The sequence below is a fragment of the Protopterus annectens genome, chromosome 9.part0 (assembly GCF_019279795.1).
Source record: "Protopterus annectens isolate FY-2018-M chromosome 9.part0, PAN1.0, whole genome shotgun sequence".
In the NCBI taxonomy this organism is placed as follows: domain Eukaryota; kingdom Metazoa; phylum Chordata; order Ceratodontiformes; family Protopteridae; genus Protopterus; species Protopterus annectens.
The window spans coordinates 1,920,234,891-1,920,260,891 of NC_056743.1; the positions used below are offsets into that span (position 1 = coordinate 1,920,234,891).

Below are 26,001 nucleotides of genomic sequence, written 5' to 3' on the forward strand. Positions count from 1 at the left end.
TGTTTATGGCAGAAGACCACCAGATTGGCTTCCGTTTTTTGGAGGATAGCATTGTGGTTCTGTTAGGGATAGCACAATCCATGCACTCGTGTAAGTGCTTATAAAGTGCATTTGTGTAGGATTCAGCAGTCGTACCTCTGTTGTCCATCTGCATGGGTGTCGTGAAGTTTGCCACTTCTGTCTTAAGAAGCGTGAAGTTGGCTTTGGAGAAATTTTTTTACGGTTGTTTTCCTAATGGGGGTGGGAGCGGGATGTAGATGTCTAGAGTGATTAGCATATGGTCGGATCTGACCAATGAGGAGCTGACCTCTGATGTGGAACACCAGTCACCCATGTTGGTGATGACCAGGTCTAGGATATTGCTGCCCCCGGTGGGGGTGTGGATAAGTTGATCCAAGGCATTGGAATTGATGATTTCCAGAAAACGTTGAGCAAAAGAGTTGGTACATGAGTAGTTTTCCCAGTTAATGGTAGGGTAGTTGAAACCACCCATTATTAGAGTGTTGGGTTGTACCTTAATATTTTCCAGTGTATCAAGAAAAGTGGAGTGGGAATCCTGGGGCATGGTGAGGGGTCTGTAGCAAGCTACAATCTGGATTGCGGTTTTGCCCAGAGTTAGTTGAACTTGGATAATCTCGGATGCATTATGCTGAGCTACTAGCTTGGAGGTGTGGCTATCCTTAATGAATATGAACACGCCTCCACCTTTAGTGTTTCGGTCCGGGTTTGGTGGCCGCAAGGTGTGGTATGAATTACAGCCTGGTAATGCAGGGGTGCTCTCTGGAGCTTTGAACCAGGTCTCTGTCACTGCGCAGATGTCAATGTTCTCCATTTTAAGGAGTGCCTCGAGTGAGTGCATTTTGAGATTTAGACTTCTAGCATTGAGTAGCGTTACCCTCAGATTTTGCTTGCTTGTACCTGTTACGGTGGTGAATTTGTCATTTGAACCTTGCCTAAAAAGGCACTATAGAGGTGGCAAGAGCCTTTGTCAGTATCCGAAATCCCAAGGGCGACAGGTTCCGGCCATCTCTGGCAAAGCAGCTTGGTCTATCGATCATGTCATCCCAGGCATACAGATACTGGATTCCCTTAGAATGACACCAGAAGCTTAGCCAATTGTTAAAGTCAATCATTTTGTCCTTGTACTGTGGTGTCATTCTGGATGATGGCAGGATGCTACTCAGGGCTAGGGTCATACCTGCCTGGGCTACAAGATTGGAGAGCTCCTCCTTGTCTCTTTTCATGTAGTCCAGGGAGGTACATCTCAGGTCATTCACACCAACATGGACAATGACAGAGTCATATTTGTACATGTTGTGGAGTGACCTGAGTGCGTGCATTATATGTCGGATCCTGGCACCTGACAGGCAGCTGACAGTAACTTTTTCCTTGTTTAGCCTGGTGAGTGGAACATAAGTGTGCCTGACTATAGAGTCACCTATGACTAGAGTGTTGGGTACGTTATGCCTTATGGGCTGTAGTTGAGTGGCACACTGAGTACGTGGGCTATGTGTCATTTGGGTTGTGTTGGAGGGTGGAGGTTGCTTGCATTTCTGCTTTGGAGGTCTCTGTTGTTTGGGCAGATTTGTACTGAGAGCCTCCGTGAATGTAGGTGTGTGTTTTGTGCTTCTGTGTGTTTGTTTTGGTGGTGTAGGTTTTGAGGGACTATGTGATGAGTGTGGTGCGGTGCAAGTGTTTATCTTCTCCTCTTGACTGTCTAGGCCAGTCTTTGGTGAAGAGAGCTTTGCTTCCAGTTTGGCTATATAAGTGCATCTCTCACAGTTCATAGTGTTGGGTAGTAGGAGGAGAGGGTTGTCTGTGTACATGAGGCAATTGCTGCATTCTCCCAAGATGCCCAGATTCATCAGGTAGACAGGAGAAAACACCGGGAGCTGACCTTTAGACATGCCTGAATAAGTGCTTATTTATTAAGTACTAAAAACTGTTTTCCTCTAGACAAGTGAGGAAAGTTGAGTGCTCTAGTAATTTGTAACTTATTTAGTGCTTACAATGAGTTCTGAACAAGTGCTGAGCTCAAAGAAACAGATGAGTGCTAAAACTAAAGAGCTGGCTAGTTGCAAGGGAAATTATGAAGAACAGACTTGATGGGGCCAGGAATAGTTAAACCCCAGTTAAGTGGGGGAGGGGGGCTTAGGAGCTCACAAACAGTCCTGGACACAGCAAATCCATATCTGGGCAAGACCTGCCACAGGAAAGGGGGGAAGCAAGCTTAGAATTTTTTTCAGTAAAGTGGAAATGGAGAAAGCTGGAACAGAAGTTAATTCAACGTTAAGAATCTGAGTGGGTTGGCCTTCACAAATGTTCTCTATTAGATTAAGTGAACTAATGACACTAGACTGGGAGGAGTGTCACAGATCAAATATACAGTATGTGCGGGCAACTGCAAAGCCACCAAGTATAAGAACACACAACACTGGGGAGGGTGGGTTACAGTTCCTAGCTAACAGGTCAAGGAGCAGACTCGAGAATGCTTTTAACTGTAAACAAACAATTATCAAAAATGCACAGAAAAGCTCAGATAGAGCACTCACAAACAGAAAATATAACTCTCAGTATGAAAAAGCAGTTTACAGTTAAGTAATGTTAAAACAGTATAAAACAGTACATAAATGCAGTGAAACAATAAAAAAAGCTTTATAACAAGGTGGCTAATGTAAACTTGCATGTCAAGTTTTAGAGTACATTTTGTGAGATAGCATAGAAGAAAAAGTCAGTAATACATATTGTGGACACAAAAAATGGCCCTCATTAAACTGTCCATTTCAGAAAAGAGAATAATGCCATCTTAGGTGCTAGGAATATTTGAGCATACCTTTCACTGTAATACCTTGGTCCCAGCATTGACCAGTGGAGAGTGAAGGAATCTAGTCAATCCACATTCAAATGCAAAGCAACTTAGGGCCAGTAGGACCACTTTAACACCTAGCCTGACCCCCAGGGGTCAATGAGACACACCAGTGAGGAGGCCATTCAGTTTGAGTGAGGTTTACAATATCAGACATTCTTGTATCTTGCTCTTATTGATGGCTTCTAGTGCAAAGTAGCCTCAAAAATGCCTTTTCTCAGGAGGATTTTGGCAGGGGGAAAAGGTAGAAGAGTAGAAGGGGCACCAGTGTGGCTGTACATGGGCTAGCCCCACAGAACTGTCTGGACTTCTGGCTAAGGACAAATGGGGGAGGGGGGCACTAGAGTAAGGGGGATAACTGAGGAGAGGGTTATGGTGAAAGCAAAATGGTTGCGTTAGAATAGATAAACATACATGTGCAAGGAAAAAAATGTACTGCCAAAGCCATGGTGAGTGTCAAGAGTTTGAACAACCCAAGTTATAAAGATGAATGGGGTGATGGTTTGCCATTACTCTGGGAGTAACAACTCTAAAGATGAGGGGGTTAGGTAAGGCTGTGGATGCCATTTGTGTGAACTTGATACTTTTGTCCTGCCTAATTCATACAAATGAGGTAGACTCCCATTTGTATGAACAGAACTTGGGAGGACAAAAGTGGCATTTTTAAAGGAAGGAGACAATGACATTCTTAACTAGAACCTCCCACACAATGTATGCCAGACCTTTTGACCCATCATAAGGATGGTCAGACCTGGACCTAACCTCCAAGCATTCATATAATTTTGAGCATTTTTGCTGAACTTTGTGCCTATCTGCCTGGGCTGACAATATGCCATTGATGATACAGGCTTTATAGAGTGTTTGAAAAGCAGTTACCTTTATAAAAACCCAGTAGATGGTCCATCTAAAACTGAATTAAAGTATAATAAATGATCAGGTGCCCTAAAACTGAATTAAAGTATAATAAATGATCAGGTGCCCTAAAACTGAATTAAAGTATAATAAATGGTCAGGTGCCACCTTGCACTAAGGTCAATATTAGTAGAAAGGGTAATCAAGATTCTTCATTGTTTTTGTAAACAGAAAAAAATCAGCAGCCTCAAAAATGCCTTTTCTCATGAGGATTTTGGCAGGGGACAAGGTAGAAGAGTAGAAGAGGCACTAGTGTGGCTGTACATGGGCTAGCCCAACAGAACTATCTGGACTTCTGGCTAAGGAAAAATGGGGGAGGGGGCACTATGAACCTTTGAATCTGTATTTCAGCCTCAGTCTCAGGGCTATAAATTACATCCAAGTGGCACATTACCAGTCTGGCCTTTTGATGTGTTGATAATTTAACTAAAGATACTGAGAAAAGCTTTCAAAACAGACAGACTGTAAATAAAACTGGATAGTACATGGTTCCATGTGGTTGCAGTGCTGTCAGTGCCTATTTTGAGCTGCTGTTTTCAGTAATATTATTAAGAAACATGATAATCAAAGTAAACTTTATTGTCGATCAGGTATACACAGCAGTGCAAGCTGAATGAAATTACATTGCTTTGGTCCCGTGAACACATATCCTCGGCTCCGACTCATTCATTATGCCAAGTAAAAGAATTCTCTTCTCTTGTTGGAGCTTACTATATCCTCCCAGCACCCTACTAGGTCCCCCAGATCCGTTTTTGCCTAACCTGCGCGTACGTGGAGTCTAGCTGGCTGAGCTGAGTAGTTTCTTTCAGTTTTTTTTTTGTCAGTCTTTGCTGTTTTTCAAAAGCTGTTTTTTTAACAGCTATTCTTATTGTGTTGTGTGATTTTTGTTGTGTTGTTGATTGTTTTTTGTTGTGCAGGCCCCTTCATCAAATGTAGTTTCAAATGTCCATCACGGACGATCACTGTGTCGTGTGTGCTTAGGGGCAAAATTTAACAGAATCATGTAGCTATGTCACTGCTTTTTCCTCTTCCCCCCAGGAGGAGAGGAAAATTAAAATAATTAATTTATAAGATTATCTTTAAGCCTTCATTTGAAGAAGCCTTTCCATCCTCGCCAAAGCCGCAAAGAAAGGGGCGTGTTCCGACCAGTCTTGTCTCCGGGGCCCGCCAGACATAGGAGCAGGCTCTCGCCTCAGCGGGAGGACCGAGAGCGAGGCCACCAAAACGATGCGACCACTGGCTTCGATGTCGGGGCCTCTGGCCCGGCGCCGGGGGGGGCGGCATCGAACTGTCACCGTCCGCTCCACTGCTCTCCCGGCCGGCTGATCCTCGGCCTCGCTCGAACACTTCCTCCTGGCCGGTCCACCTCGCACCGGCGGCACCGATGTGTGTTGTGTGTGTATAGAGGATGTCAGATTCTGATATAGACAGGGTGCTCCAAAGACTTCCAGTCCCCCCCCTTCCAAAAATTTGTTTTTTTCCGACCCAGTTGGCTTGGGCCGATGACTAGCCCACCCCCCACCATTCCTCCTCCAGATTGCCCTCCGGCCCGGAGGCAGGTGCTGTTGTTTGGCAGTAGTGACAGCTCACCTGAGAAGTCTTGATTCCAAAGTGTTTCCCTATCTGAGGGACTGGCCTGACTGCAAGTCTGTCTTGCTGCCCTCTCAGCGCAAGGTTCATAGAGCAGAGAGAGATACCAAGATTGCTCTGCCACGGTTCTTTAGTTCCTCTGGCAAGATTGCACATGAGGATTCTTCAGTGGGGCTATGTCAACGCCAATATGATTACGGAAATATGCAAAGGACCCTTCGCCTGGTGGCAGACATCCAATTTGGATCAAGGAAACCCTTGTTCTCTTCCTCTCCAGTGAGGGCTGTACTTCTATCCTACAGGCCTTACACGTTTCTTCTCCTCAGGGCATCGCATCCATCCACACACACAACACATGCTCGGTGTGGTCTGGTATCTGAACAAACAAGGACCACACAGATCCCCTTTGCAGAGAGGCAGCAGCTCAGGTTTTCAGGAGATGGGGGACGCGCGTGCACCTATTTGCAACTCCAACCACACTAAGTGCCAAAAAGGTTCTTCTCCTTGATGATGCTCTAGCACAACCTTGGCCAACAGGGCTACTTTATGCCTTTCCTCCAATTCCACTCCCCCAAAGTTATTCAAAAAGCAAAAAATTGGGGTCCTCACTGAATACTACTTGCCCTGCCACCCATACTGGCCTCGTCAGGTATTTACCTGAAGAAGCATGCGGTGGGGGATCCCCGGACTTTAGACAGTTGTTCACATTTTATCTTGACCACAAACCCACCACTAACAAATTGTATTGTAGTAGTAAGTGAGGTTTGCTATCTGGGCTCACTCAAAAAAAAGGGCTTAGACCTGCTCCTGTCCCAGAGGGTCTCCAACAATCCTGAACTACACCAGTTTTCTTCCAAAAATCTCCCATGAAGCAGAATATACTCTCTCCAAATGGATGTTCCACTACAAATTGGATGTGGCATCATCTTTTAGTATGTACTCACCATAACTTTCAGATTTTGGGATCCATCTCGCCATTTTCTAAAACCCACCTCCTAGTTTGAATGACAGTAAGACTAATGCAAATAAAGTAATAATTAAAATATTAACAGCACAATAGATTACCACAATTGGACAAGAAGACATTAGACAATATTGTACTAGTAAGTATAGCAAAACTAGACTTCACATTGTGATTGCTTAGAATATTGCACTTCATCAGTTGTAGTATGATATATTCTGATGTTCATATTGTACATGTAAGGTGTGGTGACTCACTCCTGACTATTGTATATTCAGGAAGTAATAGCATAAGAAATCAGGCTAACTGGACCAGTTATTGAAGCAATTTTCCAGAATGATTACTATAGCTGATACTTCATAGTTAGTGGCATAGTGATTTAATTATTCGCTGTCATGGCTGGTATTTAAGTTAAGCAGCCTTATGGATAGAGGAGATAAGCCCATGTTCAGTCTAGATGTTTTGCAGTGTAAGCTGCGATACCACCTGCCCAAGGAAAGGCAGACGTACTTGCCATGGGCAGTGTGAGTGGGATCATTGATTATCTTCTTAGCCCTTCTCACACACCAAGTCTCGTGCAGATCATCCATGGATGGGAGCGAGGAACCAGTGTCCTCGGGAGAGCCTTGCAGTCAGATGCATTGCAGTTACCATACCAAACTACAATGTTATTTGAGGGGATGCTCTCTACAGTCCCCCTGTAGAAGGCTTTGAGGATGGACTGAGACAAATTTGCCTTCCTCAGTTTCTGTAGGAAGTGCAGACGTTGCTGTGTCTTCTTCACTGTGTGGCTAATATGAGTCGACCAGGATAGGTCATCTGAGATGTGCACTCCCAGGAACTTGGTGTTTTTGACTCTTTCCACTGCTACCCCCTTAATTTCCAGTGGTTGATGTATCTTCTAAGTCCTCCTGAAGTCCACTATTAATTCTTTGGTCTTGCTTGCATTTAAGACCATATTGTTGCTGTTGCACCAGCCTATCAGATGCTCCATATCATCCCTGTAGGCTGTTTCTTCACCATTTCTGACAATTCCTATGACAGTGATATCATCCACGAACTTGATGATTTTTTTTGGATTCATGCTTGGCCATGCAGTCGTGCATCAACAAGGTGTACAGCAGTGGACTCAGGACGCAGCCCTGAGGGACACCCGTGCTCAGTGTAATACTGATTGAACTGTTATTTCCCACACATACTTTTGGGGTCTGTTTTTGAGAAAGTCCAGTATCCAGTTACATAGGAGGGTGTTGTTGCCCAGCTGGGTCACCTTTGATATCAGATTCTGGGGGATGACCGTGTCAAAGACCGAATTAAAATCGATGAACAGCATTCTGACATAGCAATTCTTGTTCTCTAGATGTGCCAAGGATTCATGAAGTGCTATAGCTATTGCATCACCCGTTCAGTGGTTAGATCTATAAGCAAACTGTAATATATCCAGTGTTGTAGGTAGGCTTGAAGAGATATGGTTCTTGATCAACTGCTCAAAACACTTCATTACTGTTGATGTAAGAGAAACTGGCCAGTAATCATTTAGGCCTGTCGTTTGGGATTTTTTGGGTAAGGGAATGATTGTCATATTTTTGAAGCAACTGTGTACAATGGCTAGTTACAGGGATGTGTTGAATGTATCTGTTAGTATAATGGGCAGTTGGGCAGCACAGTCTCTTAGAACCCTTCCCATAACATTATCAGGACCAGCTGCTTTTCTTGGGTTTACTCACCTCACGGTCTTCAGAACATCAGACGTTCTTAGACATAGCACCTCTTCACCCTGTTCGACAGGCAGCTTATTTGGCACATTGTTCTTGTCCATATCAAATCTGCTGAAGTAGGTGTTTAGTTTGTTCAGAAATTCTGTGTGTTGTCATCACATGGGGAGGATGCAGGATGCAAGCTGTAGTCTGTTATGGCTTGAATGCCTTGCCAGAGACATCTGGAGCCCCTTTGGTCAGAGAAGTGTCCCTGAATTTTACGTCTGTAGGTCCTCTTAGCCTCCTTTATACCTCTACTTTGATTTATCTGGCATCTCTTAGGGCACCATTGTCTTTTGATTTAAATGCAGCATTTTGTGCCTTTAGGAGCTCATATACTTCACCAGATAACCAGGGTTTCTGATTAGCATGCATTGTGATACATTTGGTGACTGTTGTCATCCACACATTTTGAAATATAGGCCATTACAGATTTCGTATACTCCTCCAGGTCAGTATGGTAGTTCTTTATAGCTGCATCTCTAAACACTGACCAATTCGTACATATGAAGCAGCCCTGTGGTGCCTAGACTGCTCCTTCAGACCATATCCTTACTTGTTTGGTTGTAGGTTTGCCCCTTTTCAGCAGTGGTGTGCATGCAGGAAGCAGCATGATGGCCAGATGGTCTGAGTTGCCCGGATGTGGATAAGGTTCTACTTTGTAGGCCAGTTTTACATTTGTGTACACCTTTTCCAGAGTGTTCTCCCCTCTCGTTGCAAAGTTCACATTTTGGTGGTAATGGGGTGATACGGATTTCAAGTCAGCTTGATTGAAATCACCTGTAATTATATGGAGAAATTCAGGGTTCTTATTCTGGAGGTAATTTATTGACAGATACAGAATTTTCAGTGCCACATTGGTATTAGCACTAGGGGGATGTAAACAGCTGATGTTATGTAGTCCAATCTCGCCTACATTCTTGCCCGTGGGTTCGGAGCCGAATATCGGCTCCGACTCGGCCAAACTTTTCTAGCTCGAAGTCTTTCTATTGGCTGGGCTAAGATGGTATCCCATGCTGCATTGCTCTATATCCCCAGATCTCATTTGCCGCTCATGTAGCTCGGATGTGGTCTCGCTCTTGGCTGTGGCTAAGTACCCTTTTCTTCTTATTTCTGAGAGAAATTTTACAAACAAAAGCTATTTTAATAGCTAGGCCTAGTTTGGTGATATTTGTGGAATATATTTGTTGGTGTGTGTGTGATTGTTCTTGTGGAATACCACTAGCTATTCCAACGGGATAGGCCCGTTTCAGTTAGAGGACCTAGTCTGTCCCCTTGCTTCCCTGTTTTGTCTAACTTCTGCTCTAAAACCGTTTATATTAGAGGTTTTAATCTTATCCCCTTTGTGTGTGTTTTACTGTTGGTCTAAAACCGTTTAAGTTAGAGGTTTTAGTCGTAGTCCTTGTGTGTGTGTGTGTACGTGGGATTGTTTGTTAACAGTTAGTTAGTACTAGTTTTTCCCGTGCTCATTGTGGTGTATTTGTGACTGTATCGCTAGTCGCTTCAGTACTTGTGATCTTGGTCTTGGTGATTGTGGTATTGATTAAGATGTCTAAAGATTCGAAGGAACACAAACCCTCAGGTTTTAAGAAATGCTCTAAGTGTGAATACAAAATGTCCATTACCGGTATGTGTCTATTGTCTGGAAGCAATCGATCTGCAGGAGTCTTGCAGCTTCTGTCATGCATTCAGTCCTAGGGTTCTTCAGGAAAGAAAGAATAAGTTAATTCTGAAGGGACTTTTGAAACCCTCATTTGAAGAGGGTCTGGAATCTGCTTCCAGCTCAAAACTTAGATCCACTAAATCAAAAAAGAGGTCTCCGGCTCTGTCAGTCTCCTCGGAGCCACCGGAGAAAGTGATTAAATTAGCTTCGGCTTCCTCAGCTCCACTGTCCTTGGGGCCACAGGAAGTGTCGGTGTTGATGGAACCGGCGTCGGCTCCAATTATATTGGAACCTATTCGGAGCCGATCGCCCAGTATTAGGCAAGTATCACCTGAGAGGAGATCTCCATCTCCCTCCCTGTCCTCCAAATCCTCCAGGACACTATCAGATGTGGATGTTGATAGGGTGGTGCAGAGACTCCTTCAGTCACCCGTTTTGGCAAAATTGTTCTCGGCTCCGTCCCAGTCGGCTCCGGAGCCCATCCTGCAACCTACTTCGACTCTTCCGCCTCCAAGCGCATCCCAGCCTTTGGAGCCGGAGTGCTCGGCTCCTCGTGATGTTTCCAAGTCAGTTCCGATGGCCCCTCTTGGCCTATCGGTGCCAACGTCAGTTCCGACCCCGTCGGCGCCGTCCACGGGATTCAGGGCTCAGGATTCTTCAGTCGGGCCCGAAGGAGAGGCCACGGGACAGCTTTCGGTTCCTAGTCTCCCTCTCAGTGCTTCGGCTCGGGGAACCCCAACTCCTGTCGTGGCCTCGGAGGCTGGTGGTTCTTCAGATTCTGGGGGGCCAGCCTTTGAAGCCATGCAGAGTGCGCTGGCCAGATCATCAGCAACATCATGTGGGTCGGTCATTCTGTCCCCAACCACTCCGGTGCGGGTCTCTGATCACCACCTATCTTTAGACAGCGGAGCCCCTAGGCCTCAGGGTACCCCCACGAGTGGTCTGAAAGTTCCTGAGGGCCCCTTGGAGTGTTTGCCTGAGGAGCCCCCTAGAAAGAAAATGTGCAAGAGGAAGCACATAGACTCCCAGGATGAGTCTCTCACTTCAGATACTGACCTCGAGGAATCGGAGGGGTCCCTCAAGTCATCCTCTGTGGATATTTCTTTCTCTGACATCCTAGAGATATTGAAACAAAGAGGTGACTGGCCATCCAAAGCCCCCTCCGAGGAGGAGTCAGTCTTCCTGAAGGCCTTCGGTGCTCAGCCCTCTGCCTCCTGGGTGTCCCCACCCTTCGACGAGCTCCTTGATTTGATTTGTCGGCGGGTGTGGGAGAACCTTGATTCTGTGGAACCTGTCCCCAGGAGACCCAACAAATTTCTGTTTGCTCCCCCAGGTAAGGAATTTTTGTCCAAGGGAGTCCCTGTGGATGCCATGGTGGTGGCAGCAGCCACCCAGAAGGAATTAGCCGAGACTTCTTCCTCCGTCCATCCTCCTAACAAGGAGTCTAGGACTATGGACTGGTATAGAAAGCATACCCTCTGTTCAGCGACCTTTACCTTACGGTCCCTGAACTATTTATCTCACTTTACATGGCTCCAGAGAGATCTCCTCAAGGAGCTTGGAGATACTCTCACGGGTAACGTTTCTGAGGCGGTGGCCCAGACGGTTAACGCCCAGATGTCTACCCTCAATTCCATCGTTAACTCCTCCATGAGGCTGATTTCATATGCAGCCGAGGGAGCAAGTAGGGCAGCAAGCTCAGGAGTCGCCCTTAGGTGGCAGGCGTGGATGCGCCTTTGTCACTTCGCGGAGGCCTTCAAGTCTTCATTCGCCGAAGCCCCCTTTGATGGTTCCTCTTTGTTCAGAACCAAAGTGAAAGACATCCTCACCAGGTGCGAGCAGGATGAAAAAACTCTGTCTGCTGTTGGGGTCCATTTTTCCCTTCCCTCTAGGCCTTATTCCAAGGCCCAGAGGGGGGGGAAATGTGGTTCAAGAAATCACAGAGGTTTTTTTCCCGGTGCACAAGGTGAGCCCCCCTCCAGAGGCAGGGGAGGGGGGGTTATTCAGGGAGACTCTGCCCTAGAGGTAGAGGAGGCCCCCGCAACTCGGGAGACAGCGATTCCTTTCGCCCTACTGTCACTCCTGATGGGAGGCCCGACTGTGCGTTTCCGGAGCCAGTCGGGGGTCGAATATCGTTATACCCAGAGGCCTGGCAAAACATCACCCTGGACCAATGGGTTTTACGAATAATTTCCGGAGGTTACGTCATCCCCTTTTCATCAGATCCCCCTCCAGTCAGGAAAATCCTGGACGTTCCACCCAGTCAAAGGGATTACGCGGCTTCAGAGGTCTCAAAGCTGCTAGAAAAAGGAGCCATCCAGCATGTCCCCTCAGACCAGATCGGATTAGGGACTTACTCAAGATTCTTTTTGGTGCCGAAAAGAACAGGGGACCTGAGACCCATATTGGATCTCAGCCGATTGAACAACCATGTACAAAAGTCCAAGTTCCATATGGTCACATTACAGTCGATTCTCCCATTGTTGGGAAAAGAGGTATGGATGTGCTCCGTCGACCTCAAGGATGCTTACTACCATATCAAAATGGACAGGGCATCCAGGAGTCACCTACTCTTCCGGTTGGGAGCGTCATTTTCATTTTCGAGCCCTGCCCTTTGGTCTCACCACAGCTCCCAGGGTGTTCACCAAATGTATGGCGGTGGTGACAGCTCACCTGAGACGTCAAGGATTCCAAGTGTTTCCTTATCTGGATGACTGGCTCCTCACTGCCACCACCAGGCATCTACTAATTCAGACCATCACTCTCTGTCAGCAGTTGGGCATAACATAGAACTGGGAAAAATCTGCCTTATTGCCCTCACAGCATGTCATTTTTATAGGTGCAGAACTAGACACCTTTCAAATGCGGGCGTTCCTACCACAAGAAAGAATCAGAGCCTTACAGCAACAAGTTCACGCCTTACTCCCTCTGAGAAGAGCGAAGGCAAGATGGGTTCTCCAACTCCTGGGGACTATGGCTGCGACAATTATGTTAGTCCCTCTAGCAAGATTACATATGAGGATTCTTCAGTGGCTCCTCTTTGCTCAGTGGTCTCTCCAAAGGCTTCCACTTTCTCACCCTATTTTACTCACGGAGAGGTTCAAACAGGATCTCAGTTGGTGGCTTTGCACCAACAATCTGGACACAGGGAAACCCTTCGCCCCATTGCCCCCGATTGCCACGGTGACCACGGACGCCTCCCAGATGGGGTGGGGGGCATTATCTAGGCAGGACAGTCCAAGGCACGTGGCAAGAGCACGAGATACATTTGTATATCAACATCCTGGAGATGAGAGCTGTGCTACTTGCGTTGCAGGCACTTCAGAGCTTTCTCACTCTCAGGACTATTGCAATCCACTCGGACAATTTGTCAGTGGTGTGGTATCTGAACAAGCAGGGAGGAACCAAGTCATATCCCCTGTGCAGAGAGGCCATGTGAGTGTGGCAGTAGGCAGTGTCTTCCCAACGATTTCTGGTGGCAACGCACATTCCGGGGACATCCAGCGTGATCGCAGACAGGCTAAGGAGAGCTATTCTGATGCCTTACAAGTGGTACCTGAACCGTCTAGTTGCGGAGCGGATCTTCCGCAGATGGAGTCAGCCTTGCTGTGACCTTTTTGCCAGCCCTCTCAATGCCAAATGCAGCAGCTACTTCACGTTGATCCCCCCTCAGGGGGAGTCACCCAGGGACGCTCTAGTCCACGATTGGCCCTCCGGTCTGCTATATGCTTTTCCTCCAGTTACCTTGCTGTCAAAAGTGATTCAGAAAGCGCAATCCTTGGGAAGCAGAATGATTCTGATTGCCCCACACTGGCCTCGTCAGGTTTGGTTCCCTTTTCTCCATCCCTACATCATGGACGCGCCTTGGATTCTGGACCCACAACCAGATTTACTGATACACATGTCAGGGCAGCTCCATCCCTCTCTGCAGACTCTCCAGTTGACAGCCTGGCTGCTCCACTTCCGTCATTAGTTAGGCTTCATAATTTTTCACCGGATGTTGTTCATATTTTATCTTCCTCTCATAAGCCCTCTACTAGGAAGATTTATTCCAGCAAATGGAAGAGATTTTCAATCTGGGCTCATACCCAAGGGATTGACCCTTACACAGCTCCAATTGCTTCTGTTTTGGAGTTCTTGTCTATGCTTTTTCGTCAGGGCTCAGCATCCGCCACCATAAAAGTCCAATTGGCGGCGATCTCTAGCTATCATGTTGCTAATGAGCCTAGTCTGATGGCTCACAGACTCTGTAAGGCTTTCCTGAAGGGCACTCTGTTACTCCTGTTTCGAAACCTATCATGCCTTGGGATTTAAACCTTGTTTTACAGGCTCTTACTTCATCACCCTTTGAACCTGCAGCTACTTGTGATTTAAAATTCTTGACCTGGAAGACTGTCTTTTTAGTAGCTATCACATCAGCCAGATGCGTTTCAGAGATTCAAGCTCTTTCTATAAAACCCCCATACTTGATTTTTCACAAGGACAGGGTTTCTCTCAGACTGAACCCTTCCTTTCTTCCCAAAATGGTGTCTATCACTAATCTTAATCAATCTATTGAGTTGCCAGTGTTCTTTCCCCAGTTCATGAACAAGGCAGAATTTAAATTTCATCAATTGGATGTACACAGACAATTATGCTTTTATCTGCACAGAACCAAAGATTTCAGAAAATCTGATCAATTGTTTGTTTCCTTCTCGGAAAACAGTCTTGGGTCTCCTGTCTCCAAAATCACTCTGTCAAGGTGGATATCCAGTTGCATCTCTTTCATTTACTCTTCACGAGGTAAAGATCTACCATTCCCGATCAAGGCTCATTCTATTCTGTCTGTATCTACATCTACAGCCTTTCAGGCCAGATTGTCTATGGATGATATTTGTGCTGCGGCTACTTGGGCATCTCCTCACACCTTTGTTACTCATTACAAGTTGGACGTGGTATCTAGGGGCAGGTCTTCCTTTGGTTCCACAGTGCTCAGGAGTATTTTCCACTGAGCCTCCCAGGATTTAGGTGCTGGGGACGCTGTCCCACGGGTAAGAATGTAGGCGAGATTGGACTACATAACATCAAGAAAGATCAGAATTAAAGCCAACTACGCACCCTGGCTAAATAGAGACACCAGAGCCTTACTAAAAGCTAGAGATAAAGCCTGGAAAATCTGGAAAACTGACAAACCCCTAGCTCCAGACAATACTATCAACAGCTTAGAAACAAGGCCAAGGCTGAATCCAAAATAAACAAACAAAACTATTTTCTTAGTGCCCAAAGGAAATATTCAAATAGTCCACAAAAATTCTGGCATGCCATTAACTCCCTACTAAAGCCAGGCAAAACCACAACCCCAGCACCCATCTCTACTAACAATACCCTAGACATAGCTTCTCAATTTAATAACCATTTTACTAAATCCATCTTAGCCCTGTCCAGTCAAATAACCACAAACAGTCTACCTCAGTCACAACCTAACCTATTCCACACCACCCCCTCTTTCAGCCTATCACCAGTGCCCACCTCAACTATCAAAAAACTCCTCCTAAAACTAAAGCCAACCACACTAGCAGCTGATAACATACCTGCTGCATACCTAAAAATGGCTAGTGACTCCTTATCATATCCTGTTTCCATCCTTATCAACCGCTCCATACTAGACTCCTACATACCCAAACTCTGGAAAGTATCTCGCATCATTCCTCTCCATAAAGGAGGTCATTCTTATGAATTCTCCAACTACCGACCTATTGCCATCCTTTGCCCCTTATCCAAAATTCTTGAGAAATGCATCCACTTGCAAGTGAAGACATTTCTTAACACACACAATCTACTATCTACCACACAACATGGTTTCCGTCCACATCACAGCACTACCACAGCCCTTTTATCTTTCACTAATTATATAAACCTTCACAGGAATGATAACAAATATGTATCAGCCATTTTCCTAGACCTCTCAAAAGCATTTGATATGGTCTCCCACTCCATTCTACTAGACTCACTAACATCATTATCCTTCACCTCCTCTACTATAGCCTGGTTCAGAAGCTACTTGTCTGACAGGCAACAATCAGTCCAGTGGAAAGGAACTCTGTCTACACAACTTCCAGCCACCATAGGTGTCCCACAGGGCTCTATACTGGGCCCGCTGTTGTTCTCTATTTTCACAAATAACCTCAAATGCTCTACACAACATGCCACACTCATACAATATGCAGATGATTCAACTCTGATCTGCTCCGCCTCATCTCCCACCACCCTACATACACTCACTCAAGATACCTTTATCTCAGTAGAAAAATGGATATCTAGGATCCAACTAATTCTAAATCCCAAAAAGACAAAACTGCTACTATTTACCCCTAATAGATAAAAAAACCCTCTCCTTTACCATAACCTCTAATGACGGCACCACCATCTCCCCTTCTAACCACACCAAACTTCTGGGCATTGAAATAGACAATAATCTCCACTTTGATGTTCACATCTCACATACCATAAAACTAGTACACAAAAAAACTAGGCTCCCTATACAGGCATAAGTCCTTTCTCTCACAAAAAGCAAGAGTCACTGTTGCACAAAGCCACCTCCTCTCAACTCTATTATACGCAGCACCAATCTTTACCCAAATCAGACAATGTGACCTAGACAAACTACAATCATGCTACAATAAAATAGCCAAGTTTGCTACTAACTCAACCTATAGAACCCATCACTGTGCTGCACTAAAGAACTAAAATGGCTTGAGCTACCACAGCTACTTAACTATCACCAGCTGGGCACAGCCTACAATATTCTCAAATATCCTGAAAAAAAACCCTCATTATCCAACCTACTTACTATCTATACTACAAACCGATACCTAAGATCCAGTGAAAAATCTCTCCTCTCCATCACCAAGGCTAACAATAATGCAGGGAAAGCTCTACTCCCACACCGTTGCCAGAAATTGGAACTCTCTTCCCCATCTGTGTCCACTGCCCCCTCCACATCCATATTCAAAAACTCCCTCAAATCGCACCTTCTTAGTACATGGTTATGCCCTTGTATCACATAACCCTACCCATACTACTATTAACTCCCCAAATTCCTCTCTGATCACATGCTGGAGCTCTGATCCCTGTAGGCTTGGTCATCTGAAAGGATACTTTTAACTGTAGAATCTTACTTGATATATTTTCTTTTCTTACCAAAGTATGACTGACATTGTCTTTTTACCCATGTTCTATATCTTTTACCTGGAGTGTTTTTATTAATTCTTGTTATATTACTATGCTCAGCATACATGATGTAACCTGTTTTGTGTATTATGCTGGATGTACTGTATTTGTATAACTTGATGTTGGAGCTTTTCTCCCCGGGCCTCCGCTGAAAATGGACCTGGTCCAGTCGGAATTTCCCGGTTAACAAATGTAAAATAAATAAATAAATAAAATAAATAAATGTACTCACCATAACGTTCGATGTTTGTAGTCCATCTCGCCTGACATTCTTACTTACCCCCCCCCCCTTCCCCCTTCCTGGAGGATATGGAGGATAACTGTTTTTTCAGAGCTCCGTTCACTCTTGAGTTATTCTTTCTTCCTTGGGTGTTGCTATGCATGGGATGTGAATGTTGGTGTTCGCAGCAAACTAGATCTGGGGATATAGAGCAATGCAGCATGGTATACTGTCTTAGCCCAGCCAAAAGAAAGACTTTGAGCTGGAAAAGTTTGGCCGAGTCGGAGCCGATATTCGGCTCCGAACCCACGGGTAAGAATGTGAAGCGAGATGGACTACATACATCGAACGTTATGGTGGGTACATAACTTCTTGTTATTGCTCACTCCATTGAATTCCGTAGGCTAGTAGAAGTATCTCCATTTCTGTGACATGAACTCAATGTTCTCTGAGCAGTGAGAGGTGATTATTTCACAGTTTGTACGGCAGTTGTTGTTGATGTACACACAGACACGCCCTTCACGAGAATTGCCATAGAGAGACTAATTTCTGTCAGCACAAAATAATGACATCTCCTCCAGATATATTGTACTATCATTTATACTGGAGTTCAGCCAAGTTTCAGTGAACAAGAGTAAACAACTATTTCTCACCTTAGATTGTGTGGAAATAGTCCATCTTGCTCTCCAGTGAGTGTATATTTGCCAGCAGCATAGATGGAAGTGCAGGCATGTGTGGATTTCTTTTCAGTCTGGCCTTAATATCTGCTCTAGAGCCTCTCTTTCTTGATCTTTCACATCTTTTCCTTTTAATATGCTTCCCATGTCCGATTGTCAACTGGTTAGACAGGTTTCTGCAGTTTTTACCATGTTCCAGTAAGATTCCAAGCTGCAGGAGTTCCTGGGGTGTGTTTGAGTTTACAGGCCTCTCTACTAGCAGTTCATCAAGCATGCAGCACAGCGAGATATGAGATCGGATTTCCAGAAAATTCTCAGCATTGTAGTTAATCATACCTTCATTTCTTGGTATAAATCTGTTTTTTTCTGTTGTTTCTGATGAAAAACAACTCAATTAGTGCACTTTTCTGTAGGGATCCAAAGCAGCTGCTGCCACACAGAGCACCACCATTTTTTTTTTTTTTTTTTTTTTTTTTTTAGGACAGGATAATAATGTAATATTTTTTGGGGGTGGTCAGGATCTCAGAATATTGTATCACAGCTGGATGAGTGGGAGAAACAATGCAAAATGTTAAAGAAAGAATTTGTCCTTCAGTTCCTACTTGTAAAAGAAATTATCTTTCAGAAAGATGACCATTTAATAGAAGACAAACTGAATTAGAACAAGTTTGTAACAAGAAACAGTTTCAAAAGAAATGACATCCATACAGGAAGAAGAAGCAAAAAACTCATTGCTTACTCTCAGCAGGACTGTTCTTTCTCAAAGTTATGAAACCGACATCCTTAAAAACTGTACCCAGAACCACCTTGTGCCGTGCAAGTAGGAGGTAGATTTTCCTTTTCTTATACCAGTGGCATCTAATGTCAGACCATAGCATCAAAAAGGCTGTGTCAGAGAGTTACTTAGTTGAATTTTCCAACAAAACAGTACCAGGCCAAATCACATTTTTCCAAAACAACAAAGTCCCTTGGCTGTACCAGTACTCAAAATAATAGAACTGGTTTCAGATACAAAAAAGGAAAGGAGATTTACCAAGTGCTTTCCTAGTCTCAAAGAAAGAAGAGTGAAGGTGATCTGACCTAGATCCATCAAACCTAAGAAGTTTTATAAAAGCAAAAACGTTCAGTATAGTGACCTTGCAGACCTTGTTACTCCTACATTAAGTTGTGTTTCTAGTGACTGTGGATATGCAGATGACTACCTTCACATCTCAGTCTTGAAACACCTCAGGAAATGTCTGTTTCAGAGTGGAAGTTCCCATGTTACAGTTGTTTGCCTTGCCTTTACTCCTCTTTACTCCTCATAGAGTATTAACCAAATATTTAACTCCCCTATTTGCACACCTTATACTAAAAGTAGTCCAGATTTAGCCTTATCTTGATGACCAATTTAGGTTACACAGACACACTTTATTTGGTGTTATAAAAAACTCTTAGGTGTTTCCAGCATCAAACTATTGTACCCCATATAAAGGGGTCTACTCTAGTTTCTCTAGGGTAAAGAAGCTCATAGGAGCAATTTTAGATACAGAGACTTACGTTATCTCTCTCTGTCTGTCTCTCAAGTCATGAGTCAAATGATATTGGCATTTTTCAGCCTAATTATGAAACAAAGATGTTGGTGACCAAGAAATTACTGAAAATTATAGACTTTGTGTCCTTTGTACCACTGCCAATTTTATCAAGACTTCATATGTGAAATGAAAGACCTGCACTGGTTGAATTTTTAAATGAAACTAGAACAGAAGCTGCTGTTAAAAAAGAAATAATTAGTAGGGCATATAAAATATTGCACGATAACTATATAAATCAGAATAGAGCAGAAAAGATTGGGAAGAGAGGTTAGATAAGCAATTCACAAAGAAACAGTGTAAGGATTATATTTATGGCTCCCAAATATGAATCAAAGTATAGAAGATTTAGGATTTTTGCCTGCAAGTGTTTGCATAGATACTTTTATACCCCAAGCAGACTCCAAAGATTTTTTCCTGGGGTAGATGACAAATGTTGGGAGGTGTGATTGGGGAGAAAGAGGTAATTGGGAACATATAATCTGATGTTATCATTTTCATTCATTCCTCAACTGCTGGGTTTGGATCTGACCGTTGAATCTGATGTGGACGTTTTTTCCAGCTTGTGGAACACTGAAACTCTCAAGCTCCTCCCTTACCCATAATGCCCTAGTAATGTAACATTCCTCAGATCTCGTTTGCCACCTTGGCATACGGACATGGTCACTGTAACCTCTAGAGTATAGTGGCTTTTTTCTTGTGATTGAAAGTCTTTTTTACTACTATTACTTTGAAATCTTTAAAATTTCATCTTCTTTATAAATCTTATTCTATTATAGCGCTTCCTCCCTTACTTGTGTAGTCTTATTTACCATCATTGGTATCTCCCCTGTTTCTTGTACTTTTACAGTACGCCTTTAATTACCATTGTTGGCAATTCTTTTTCCCCTTTCTTCTCGCTATCTATTTAAAAAAACTGCTTAATATCTTTTCTTCTCTAAAATAGTCTGTTTGAAAATATCTGAAAAACCTTTGGGTTTTAAAAAAATGTATGGCCTGTGGCCATAAATAAGACTCTAGTGTAAATTAAACTCCAGTGTAATGATAGGGTAGTTTTCATAATCTCAGCCTATGCACTACAGCAGGGTTGTGATATTGAAGAAAAGAATGCATTCAGACAGCAGTTGCAGGACCAACTAGATAAAGCAGGACAACATGAACTGGAGTTGATAATAGGGGACTTGAATGCACATATTGGAACAGAGAGAACAGGATATGAGGACTGCCTGGGTCCACATGGATGGGTTGTCACAACCACAATCAGATGCAAGCAGTGGTCAGAGAAGGCTCTAAGGTCAACAGAAACCAAGCTGAAGACCTGAAAGTTGACTGGAGAGAAAGTTCAACAGTTCAAGGAATTACTCAGGGCTCTAGCACCTCCAGAATAAGAGGAAATAGGTGGAATTGAAGAAGAATGGCAGTGCCTCTAAACAGCATGTGTTTAGAGGACTAGCGAACAGATTTGTGGCCGAGCCAGATATGGAAGTAAGTACATAAAGAAAGCTGGTGGTGGAATGCAGTGGTCCAGGGAGTCATCAAAAGAAAGGAGTGCAGGAAAAAGTTTGAGATAGAAAAGAACAATCAGGCTAGGAAGGAATACTGGTTGGCTAACAAAGAAGCTAAGAAAGGAGTTGCAATAGCAAAGAACAGGGCATCGGAGGCACTCTTACCAGTTTCTGGAAAGTGACTCAGTAAGTGGCACAAAGACACTATATCAGGTTGAAAGGCAAAGACTGAAAGATAGTCAGACACCCTTCATAAGAGATGCCAATAGCATCCTGCTCACTAATCCACAGGACATCAAAGGCAGATGGGAGGAGCATTTCCAGCAGCTTCTGAATGAAGAAAACACCACAGAAGGTATACTGCCCCAGACACAATCTACAATGAGAGAAGAAGAGGAGCCCACCCTAGAAGAAGTAAGAATAGCAATAAGGAAAATGAAGTAAAGGAAAGCAGTGGGCTGAGATGAGGTCACAGCAGATATGATAAAGTTTCTGAGTGAGATAGGGGAGAAATGGCTCCTGGGGATACTAATAGCAGGGTGGAGAGAAAGGTGTATCCCAGATGACTAGAGAATAAGTATACTCTTGCCATTGTACAAGACCAAAGGGGACATCCACATCTGTGGACAGTACAGAGGCAACAAACTTGTGTTACATTGCATGAAAGTTCTGGAGAGGGTGATTAATAAACGGATATGCAGAATAGTAGTATATAAGATGGGAGATGAGCAGTTCAGATTTAGATCAGGATGCAGCACAACTGACCCAATGTTTGCAGTGAGACAGATAGTTGAGAAGAAGCTAGAGATGAGGAAAGAGTCCAACTGGGCATTCCTACACTTGGAGAAAGCATATGACAAAGTCCCAAGAAAGCTGATTTGGGCAGTACTGCAGTGGTTTGAAGTTCCAGGAACATTGATAGAATTAGGGCAGGCTATATACAAGGACCCAATGACTCAAGCACAATCATTGTTCAGTCTGACAGAGGGGTTCCAAGTGGGAGTGGGTGTGCACCAGGGTTCAGCTCTGAGCCCACTGCTGTTCATACTGGTGATGGGCTACATTAGCAAACATGTCGGAGGGGACAGATCAACAAAGTTGCTGTATGCAGACGATGTGGCATTACAGGCAGACTCTGAGCAAAAACTTCAGCAAAGGATAGGGAATGGAATGCAAAACTGAAGACATATGCGGTGAAACAAAGCAGAGATAAGACAGTGCTAATGGCAGCAAATTGGGGAAATCTGAAGAAGCTGAGAACTGAGATAGAAGGGAAGATAGTGGAACAGGTTAATAGCTTTAAGTTTCTAATTGGGGTGATTGAGGAAAATGGAAGTCTGAATGAAGAGGTCAGAGCTAGAATCAGAGGGCCTGCAGCCAACTGGCATAGAATCTCAGGTGTAGTGAATGACAGAAGAATGCCAAAGAAGCTGAAAAGTAAGGTGTATGAGGCAGTGGTGCGACTAGTACTGCTGTATAGTAGAGAAGCCTGGTCAGTAAAGGCAGAGCAGATGCAGAAGCTAGAGGTGATGGAAATGAACTGCCTGAAAAGTGTAGTAGGATCCACACTGTGGGTCAGATGAAGAAATTAGAACATAAGAACAGAAGCCAAGCCAAAGTAGTTCCAGTTCTGGAAAGGATCAATGGGAGCAGATTGCAGTGGTTCGGATACATGTGCCAAAAATCAGAAAACTGTCTGGTGAAGAAGAGTTGGTTCAGACAGGAAGAAGATAAGAGGAAATTAGGGCACCGGCAAAGAATTGTGTGAGAAACATTCTGCGACAGTTAGACATGAGTGTCGAAGAAGGTAGGAGTGTGGCACTGAATTGAGAGAGATGGCGACAGTTAACATGATACCCTGACCCCATGTAGAAAATGGGAAAAAAGGTTTGATGCTGATAATGTGGCCATTGTCAGATGCAAATTCTAAATGTGTATACTGTCTAGGCCCAGCACATCTCAGCTCCAATTGTGATATTTGCAAAGCCTTTAACCCCAGGGCTTTGATTGACAGAAAAAATAAACTAATACTAAGAGGTTTGCTTCTTTCCAAGCCTTCATCAGCATTATCTGGGGCTCACCCCTCCCAAAAACTGGACAAAAAGGATTTGAGAAAATGTTCCCCAGATCAAACCACAACCTCGACTCCAAGGTTCAAACCTGCTTGCAAAATCTCTAAACTATTGGATCTGCCTCCCTTGGATCCGAAGTCTAGGCCTGAAAAGTCTCCTGCGATCCGATCAAAAAAGTTGATCCTGGATCTGATGTCCTCTTTACCATCTCCATTCTTGGAATGGTCTCCAAAGCATCACCACCCCAGATCATCATCAACAAGCATCTTCAACATGTTCTTCCAGAAGTCTAACCAAAGCCAATGTGGACAGGATGATGAGGAAGTTCCTTTTGACACAGATCCAAACGGGGAGTTTTCTGCCTTCGATCTCATTGGGAACAGAGACCATTATTAGTACTAGCTCACTACTACCAGCTCCTTCTCCAATCTGACCATAGGTTTTGCAGCTATCAGATCCAAAGGTTCCAGATTAATCTGCAGTGGATCTGAAGATGCTGGTGTCTTCGACTCTGGTGACATCTCTGGGTGGGCCTGTGCCAAGCAGTTCAGAGCCATAGTGTCAGCACCTGATCTGGGGTACTGGAGTCAACTCCAAAGCTGTCTGAGCTGTCTCTACCCCTTGGACCTTTGACGCTAGATAGCTCAACTCCCTCCTTGAGTTGGAGAAAACCTACAGTCTGTAAGCATGTCTTTTTGGAGTCATCAGTTTCCCTCTCCCCGAGGCTTTCTGCTTTTGAGGTAGTGGAGAAAGCTTTCTCTGTGTCCAGAGTTTGAACCTCTCTTATTTTTTCAGTACTGACTACCCAACCCCATTTGCCTATACGTTTGGAGCCTCACCCAACTGTGCCATTGGGACAGCCACCCCAACTCAGTCACCAGGATACCTAGGATGGTATATTAATTTCTTCTGATACTTCTTCAGAACATCCCACTGAAGAAGTTCCCAGGAAGAAAAAGTGTAAAAGGAAGTACATAGACTCTCCACAAGAGTCTGTCACAGAAGATACCAACTTTGATGACGGGGAAGGGCCCCCAAGATCACTACCCAATGATGTCTCAGTTGGAGACATCCTAGAACTCCTGAATCAAAGGGATGGTTGGTCTCTCAACAACCCTTCCCAAGAGGAGTCGGTATTCATGGAGGCTTTTGGAGTTGGTCTGTCTACCTCCTGCGTGACTCCACCCACCAACAAGCTCAGATTTGGTCTCTGAATGAGCATGGAAGGAACCAGACACCATTGAGCCATTCTCCAAGAGACCAGGCAGGATCTCGGCATCACCAAAGGACAGAAAGTATTGGAGCAAGATAGTACCGGTTGATGCCATGGTTATGGTAGCAACCACAAAGAAGGAACTAGCAGAGCAAAGTTCCTCTTTCCACCCCCCCTAACAGGGAGTATAGGGTGTTGGACAGATTTCTGAAGCATGGCGACCTTTGCTCTTCGGTTGATGAATTATTTGCACACTTCATTAGTCTTCAGAGGGATTTCATCAAAGAACTTACCAAATACCTTTCTGGAATCATATCCTCCAAGGCACAAAACTCTGTTGCCTCACAGTTGGCTACCCTTCAATCCATTTCTAACTTGTCCATGAGGCTTATATTTCCCCCAGCTCACGGCTGGCAGGTTCAGGTATTTCCATCAGAAGACGTGCCTGGATACACTTGTGTGACTTTGTGGAACTTTTCAAAGCTTCCTTCATCAATACTGCATTTGATGGGAGTGCCTTATTTGGCCCCAAAGTTAAAGAGACACTCTCTATGTGTGAGCAGGAAGAGAAAACCCTGTCTGCTGTGGGTGTATATTTTTCAACTCCTCAACAGACCTTTATAGGAACCAACAAGGTAGTCAAAAAATGTGGTTCAAAAAATCCCAGGGTCCCTTCCGAGATCCACTTGGATATAGTTCCCCCAGGGGCAGAGGGGAAACTCTAATGGAAGACACTGCCCCTGTGGCAGAGGTAGTCTGCATAACCAGGGATCTAGTGATACCTTCTCTGACAGATCCTACCAGTGCTCCTGAAAGGAGGTCCAAATGTTCATTTCTGGAGTGAGTCGGGGTCACCTATCCCTGCGCCAGAGAGCCTGGATAGAAATTTAAGATTCATAGGTGTGGGGGATAATATCCAGAGGTTATATAATACCCTTTTCCCATCCACCCTCACTAGAGTCAAACAAAATTCGTAATGTTCCACCCAATCAGAGGGAAGCAGCAGCACTAGAAATACAAACGCTGCTAGAAAAAAAATGGGTCATCCAATAGGTCGCCCCAAACCAGAAAGAGTCCAGTACTTACTTAAGATGCTTTTTAGTGCCAAAGAAAACAGGGGATCTGAGACCAGTTTTGGATCCCAGCAATCTAAATCAATCATTTCAGCACACAAAATTCGGGATGGTCACAGTTCAGTCCATTCTGCCTTTTCTCTACAAGGTGACTGGATGTGCTCGATAGATTTTCAGGATGCATACTATCATAAAAAATGAACATACACTCCAGGAGATTTCTACACTTCTGGCTGGGAGCCAGCCATTACCAGTTCAGAGTTCTACCCTTTGGCCTCACCACAGCCCCCAGGGAGCTTACCAAATGTATGGCAGTAGTGGCAGCTCACTTGAGACTGCAGGGATTCTGCATGTTTCCATATCTAGATGGCTGGCTCATAACTGCATTAACCAGGCATCAACTGATTCTAGATCGAGATTATGTATTCCAGTTGTGCTCCCATCTGAGAATCCCAGTCAATTACAACAAATCTCATCTGGAACCAAAACAGACATTGGAATTCATTGGTGCCTTGCTCAATACAACCACTTAAACAGCATCTCTCGCCTTGTCAAGAGTTCAGAATATTCGGTTCCAGGTCAAAAAGATCATTCAAAGTTCTTCTGTCTCAGCTCAACTGATCCTTCAAGCTTTAGGATCCTTGTCAGTGGCAGTCATCCTGATACCATTGTCAAGGTACCATATGAGAATTCTTCAGTGCATACTGGCAAC

General features: G+C 44.4%; 1 protein-coding gene across 1 annotated transcript in view; it reads left to right on the forward strand.

Annotated features, from left to right (window-relative positions):
• Positions 1–26,001, forward strand: part of CACNA1A (calcium voltage-gated channel subunit alpha1 A) — a 3,713,953-nt gene that overhangs the window by 1,972,870 nt on the left and 1,715,082 nt on the right. The gene's annotated exons all lie outside the window — the stretch shown is intronic.